This window comes from Cyprinus carpio, chromosome B3 (assembly GCF_018340385.1).
Source record: "Cyprinus carpio isolate SPL01 chromosome B3, ASM1834038v1, whole genome shotgun sequence".
NCBI lineage: Eukaryota > Metazoa > Chordata > Actinopteri > Cypriniformes > Cyprinidae > Cyprinus > Cyprinus carpio.
Genome location: NC_056599.1, coordinates 28,820,032 through 28,827,345, shown reverse-complemented (window position 1 = coordinate 28,827,345; position 7,314 = coordinate 28,820,032).

The window sequence follows — 7,314 nt, the reverse complement described above, 5'->3', positions numbered from 1 at the left end:
TACTTTGAATTCTTGAGGTTAAGCATATCCAGGGCCACTTAGCAGCAATGATGAACCGGTGAAGAGCATTTGGCTTGTTAGCCATGTTAAATGTCTTTGACTGTTCAATAGCATGAAGAGCTCTTGATTCACATCATATAATCTGTGAATGTTTTTTATTCTTGCATGCTTTTTTTCAGTTGAAAGGCCCTGGAATCCTGTTAAAGCAATTTTCCAGTCCATACAAGAGAATGAGTGTCTTACAAATCACTTTTTACATAAAATTGGTGTAGCAGGAGGATAATGGCTTGATGCAATGAAAAATACACAGCTAGAAAATAGAGTTTGGTTATTAGATCAAATGCCACTTGCTGGTCAAATGGATTAATGCTGAAGAAACAGAATGACTCAGTGCTTGGAACTGAATTATATGTCTTATAGCGTCAATTTGGTTTCATTAATGGAGGTTGGAAGGGTTTTCAGAGTATCTGTAGGGCAAGAAACCAAAGCCATCTCTAATCATCCTCTCAAATCATACAAATTAATATATTCTGATTCAATTCTTCTCTCTTTTCACATTACAGTATACAGTATTGCTGCGGAACAGCATGAATAAAGAGACATTGCAAAGGAGAGGAACAAATAGGTAAATTGTAACTGTACTTTTTTTCTGTTTTATAAACTGTTGTGTTTATATTTGCATTTTACTTTATTTTTAGATAGATTTTTTTTTTTTTTTTGTTTGATATGTTATGTTTTTTTATATTGGAATTTGAGGTTCATGCCAGTGAAATGTGCCACTATTGAAAAGTTAGGGGTAGGTATTTAATCCTTTTTTCTTTTTTTTTTAGCAAGGATGCATTAAATTGATCAAATGTGATCATGAAGATATTTAGAACCTTACAAAAGATTTCTGTTTCATATAAATGCTGTTCTTTTGAACTGTCAGTTCATGAAAGAATCTTCCACACTTTTCCACAGTTTCCACACTTTTCAACATATAAAATGTATATTAATAATACACGTTTCTTGAGCAAATCAGCATATTAGAATGATTTCTGAAGGATCATGTGACACTGAAGACTGGAGTAATGATGCTGAAAATTCAGCTTCACCATCACAGGAATAAATTACATTTTTAAAACTAAGAGAGTAAGAGTAAGTAAGGGACATCTTTCAAAACATCAAATAATCTTACCTTAATCTTATTTTATGGACCCCAAATTTTGAACAGTGGTATTCACTAGAGTAAAAACTGTGACAACAACACCAGTCTCTCCTACTGTATTATAAAGTAATCGTTCAAGCTTTATCTGGCTGAGACACATACCTGTATCAGACAGAACAGCCGCTATCATGAGATCTCAATATGAAGGATAGAGGTTGGGAGAAATAATAAGAGAAAAAAGGAAGACCGATGGGGCCTGATTAGATCAATGCTAAAGAAACCGCAGATACCACTGGACCCAGTGACTGTCACCCCATCCCTTCTGTCTCTCTATTTTTTCTCTCCCCCTCTCTGGCCTGTTGCTTAGTTACTGCCTAGTGTGCTGGAATTGTGGAATTGTGTTTGAGAGAGAGAGAGAGGTAGAGGGGTAAGCCACAGTACACAGGCTTGATATTCTGCACCATTGTGTGCGCACAGGTGTTTGTGTTTCAGTTCTCCTGACAATACTTCCTCAATAATCTCCATTACTCACCTGTGACTCCACTTTCATTCATGCACTTTGTGTTTAGAAAGAAATGTCTAATAGATCGCCGGAGCTCCAGACCCGATCCGGGGGTCAGCACGGGCTAATAACACATAACGCATGTTTGGATTGAGCTCTGCTGGAGAAACTGATCTTTGACCACATGAAGCGAGTGTGTGCGATGTGTTCTCCCAGAAGAGGGCTGATAGGAGACCAAAAAGAAGCAGGAACAATTAATGCAGAAGGTAGAGGGCTGGTGTTAGTGTGTGCGTGCCAGCTTGTGCAGAGCAAGTCTGAACTCTGCAGAAGAGGTCTCCTCACAGAGTGAGTCTGTCTTAATTAAAGCATCATTATCTGCTGATCTCACTGATACACTCTGCATTCCTAAACTAGACTAAATAATACATACATACATGTATAAAATATAAAAAATGTTAAGAAATGATATTGCTAGCCTTGCAATTTAAGATATTTTCTACATGTTCTATTATATATATATATTAGTGCTGATGTTAATCGCATCCAAAATAAAAGTTTTTGTTTACATAATGTACATGTGTGTACTGTGTATATTTATTATGTATAAAGACACACACATACAGTCTATATTTTGAAAATATTTACATGTATATACATTTATATATTTATATTCCTTTATTTTATATATAAACATAACATATTTTTCTTAAATATATACATGAATGTGTGTGTATTTATACAGTGGGTACGGAAAGTATTCAGACCCCCTTAAATTTTTCACTCTTTGTTATATTGCAGCCATTTGCTAAAATCATTTAAGTTCATTTTTTTTCCTCATTAATGTACACACAGCACCCCATATTGACAGAAAAACATAGAATTGTTGACATTTTTGCAGATTTATTAAAAAAGAAAAACTGAAATATCACATGCTCCTAAGAATTCAGACCCTTTTCTGTGACACTCATATATTTAAGTGCTGTCCATTTGTTCTGATCATCCTTGAGATGGTTCTACACCTTCAATTTGAGTCCAGCTGTGTTTGATTATACTGATTGGACTTGATTAGGAAAGCCAAACACCTGTCTATATAAGACCTTACAGCTCACAGTGCATGTCAGAGCAAATGAGAATCATGAGGTCAAAGGAACTGCCTGAAGAGCTCAGAGACAGAATTGTGGCAAGGCACAGATCTGGTCAAGGTTACAAAAAAAATCTGCTGCACTTAAAGTTCCTAAGAGCACAGTGGCCTCCATAATCCTTAAATGGTAGACGTTTGGGACGACCAGAACCCTTCCTAGAGCTGGCCGTCTGGCCAAACTGAGCTATTGGGGGAGAAGAGCCTTGGTGAGAGAGGTAAAGAAGAACCCAAAGATCACTGTGGCTGAGCTCCAGAGATGCAGTCGGGAGATGGGAGAAAGTTGTAGAAAGTCAACCATCACTGCAGCCCTCCACCAGTAGGGGCTTTATGGCAGAGTGGCCCGACGGAAGCCTCTCCTCAGTGCAAGACACATGAAATCCCGCATGGAGTTTGATAAAAAACAGAGAAAATAAGATTCTCTGGTCTGATGAGACCAACATAGAACTTTTTGGCCTTAATTCTAAGTGGTATGTGTGGAGAAAACCAGGCACTGCTGGTCACCTGTCCAATACAGTCCCAACAGTGAAGCATGGTGGGGGGCTGTGGGGGTGTTTTTCAGCTGCAGGAACAGGACGACTGGTTGCAATTGAGGGAAAGATGAACGGGCCAAGTACAGGGATATCCTGGATGAAAACCTTCTCCAAAGTGCTCAGGACCTCAGACTGGGCCGAAGGTTCATCTTCCAACAAGACAATGACCCTAAGCACACAGCTAAAATAATGAAGGAGTGGCTTCACAACAACTCCGTGAGTGTTTTTGAATGGCCCAGCCAGAGCCCTGACTTAAACCCAATTGAGCATATCTGGAGAGACCTGAAAATCCAACCTGACAGAACTGGAGAGGATCTGCAAGGAGGAATAGCAGAGTATCCCCAAATCCAGGTGTGAAAAACTTGTTGCATCTTTCCCAAAAAGACTCATGGCTGTATTAGATCAAAAAGGGTGCTTCTACTAAATACTGAGCAAAGGGTCTGAATACTTAGGACCATGTGATAGTTCAGTTTTTCTTTTTTAATAAATGTGCAAAAATGTCAACAATTCTATGTTTTTCTGTCAATATGGGGTGCTGTGTGTACATTAATTAGGAGAAAAAAATGAACTTAAATGATTTTAGCAAATAGCTGCAATATAACAAAGAGTGAAAAACTTAAGGGGGTCTGAATACTTTCCGTACCCACTGTATATACATAAATATACACAGTATACACACATATATTATGCAAACAAAAACTTTTATTTTGGATTCGATTAATCGCTTGACAGCACTATTATATGTGTGTGTGTGTGTGTGTGTGTGTGTGTGTGTGTGTGTGTGTATTTCTATAAAGAATAGTGTGTATATAAAGCATTTACCCAAAAACATCTTGATTCTTGAAGTACATTTTTATAATATAATATAATATAATATAATATAATATAATATAATATAATATAATATAATATAATATAATATAATATAATGTGGGTATAAAGCATTTACCCAAAAGACATTTTAAGATTCTTGAAGTATATTTTATTAATATAAAATGATAATAAATATATTAAGTACTTATAGTAGCCCATATATGAGCATTTCAAGTTTTAAATATACAACGTTTAAAAGATGTCTGTAAAATAATTTTTAAAAGGCTTTGCCATGGATGGATAATCTAATTCTAATACTTGCTCTGAGAGTGTGTTTTATTATTATTATTATTATTATTATTATTATAAATGAAGCCAGCGATGTCAAGTCTTTCACACAAACTCAAATAAAGTCAGAAACAGATGTAAGCACTGGGTCCTCTGGTTAGCGCTAGACTGCTAATGTACTCGCTGGGTGAGCTCAGCAAAGTGCCATTTAGATAGAGAGGAGGCTTGAACCCCCCGCAGTCAACAAACTGTTGTAACGATTCGGCAAAGGAAGGTTAAACCTTTGTTTTCTTCAGAATCAACTGCAATTATTATACTAAAAACAAACTAAGAACAGTGCTTGCTGTTTAACCGCGCATATTTGTGAGCATATTTGTGCATGTGCGATTCTTTGTGTCTTGTTGCATTGCTAAACTTCACCGCTTTCTGTGTGTAGCAGTAGGAAAAGGGAGTGAAGCCTACTTGGTTGCTAAGGGACATCTTTGCCTAAATTTTGTTGCTAGGCTGCCAATTCCCTCAGTTAAGTGGAAACATCTATCTCCCCACTTTTCTGACCGTTCACCCTGCAACCCTCTCTGTCTCTATCCATGCGTCTCATTCCTTTCCTATGTCTGTTTTCCCATCCAAAATAACCAACCATCTGTCACTATGCATAAAGGTTGCCTGTTGCTAAGGAGTGTGAAGATCCATCACTATCTAAATATGTGAAATCCAGTATTTCATTGATATGTTGGACTCATAGCAGTGTTCCATTAGTCTGTGTGTTTCAAGATGATGAATAATTGTGCCTTGTTAACTGCAAGAGAAAGCACGAAGGAAGTTAGTAATTATGGGTGAAATCCAGTGAAACCGTGTGGGAGATATGCAACAATGTATTTACGCTCTTAATCTTCTTACATATTAATCCATGCAATAAATGATGAAAAGCACACAGAAAACATGGCACTGCAGTCTTATATAGCCACATCTGGGCTAATTGCATTCTACACAATAATCTAATTTGACCACATCATAATGCTGAAGGGTTTGGGGATTAAAGTCTGTCTGTAAGTGACCTTTGTGCAAATTAATTAAACACTTTTGTCAAACCAGCAAATCATTGTTTTTACAGCAGGCTGCCTGACAGGTAGAAAACAGACATTTGCTCGAAAGAAGAATAATCCTATAATCCTGTTATTATATTTCAGCGCCTCAATTAATTAAAAAAGGCTTTTTCTCTCTTTTTGGCAAAGAACGTGAAGAATCAATAGTGTGTGTGGAACGGTTCAACTTTCACAGAAAAGTTTGCTCTGGTTTTATCGACACTTTCTTCGTTTCTTAATTTATCCCCGTCTCTTCTCTCCCACGGTTTTCTCTGTCAGTGTGACATTTGCCAGCCACCGCACACACACACACACACACGCCCGCGCGCTCTCAACAAACTCGCCTGGCAGCATCTCATGCGCTGTCTTCACTTTTTCAAATTATTGTCACAGTTTCACTGGAGAATACTGTACTCTGTGTAAATCAATGTTTGTTTCATAATTTTTGTGATATTTGGAGCTGCACTTGCCTTGTCTCTTGGGAAACCAGATGTCAGTTTAATCTTCTCAGACACTAATTATGTTCAAGTAGCCACTTATCTATTTTTTATATTTTATCCTACCATGCTTTATTTCTAAATGCAACCACAAAAATATATATATATATATATGCTTGTCTATACAGTAAAAATCAATCAGTGTTGTCCAGTGTTATGATGGACCTCACTTATATTCACTGTATGGTCAAAATAATACAGCATTCTTCCAAATATCTTATTTTGTTTTCTGCAGAAAACGAAAGTCATACAGATTTTGAATGACGTAGGGGTGAGTAATTAATTTAGTTTTGGGTGAACTATCCCTTTAAGATGCACACTGCAAAGCTGATACATACATTTCTGTGCTGATTTGACAGTTGAAAATAGCTTTTGATGGTGTAAAGTTAAAATGAAATATGAAATATTAAGTAAATATATTCTGTAATATTTCATTATATTTTGATGAAACCAGTTAATATAGATGTGACGTGAAGCTATTTTTAGGTGACATAGCAAAATATTTTTGCAGTGACAGCATACTTCTTTTGCATAAATTGAGACCCACCATCTATCACAATGTCTTGTAAAAGACATTTAACTCAAAAGTATGATATTGACTCATTCTGCTATTGTTACTGCTATATTATTAGCATTATTTTGGTAGCCATCACATTTACTACATGAATTTCTAAGGCATCTAAATGATCAGCATGATCAAAACTGCTGAAAAACCTGTTGTATACAATCTCCTACATGCCTTTTGTCATCTGATCGAGTTTATACTTTTTTAACAAGTAAAAGGCCTTGTGGTACACGTGAGTTTTTTGCTGTGAAATTTTACTGATTTTAAAATCATGTTAAATATGAGTATCAAAATCTCTCAGTTATCATTCTGTTGCATTGCACCCCCCCCCCACACACAATCAAAACTACAGGGCTTTTTAAGTAAGCATTGGGAGATATAGAGTAAAATTATTACAGATGCTCATTTATTCCTGCTGCATTATGCTAAATGTAGGTAATGGTTAGTGGTAATTTGTTTTTGTTTTTTGTTTTTTGGTGGGGTGGGTGAGGTTGTAAATTGTATCATTAGGCTTGTGTTTTCGTATTATGTTTGTGTTTTTATGTTTGTTTGTATGTCTTGCTGCAAAACTAATTGCCCCTTGGGGGACAGGAATAAAGTTGAATTGAGTTGAATTGAATAAAGTTGAATTAAAATCTGATATTTTCATGCATTTTATGTAAGTAGCCTGCTATACTGTTATAAGTATCAGAATTGTATCTATATAAATATCATCAAATTGCTTATGTTTTTTTTTCTTCTGAAGTATG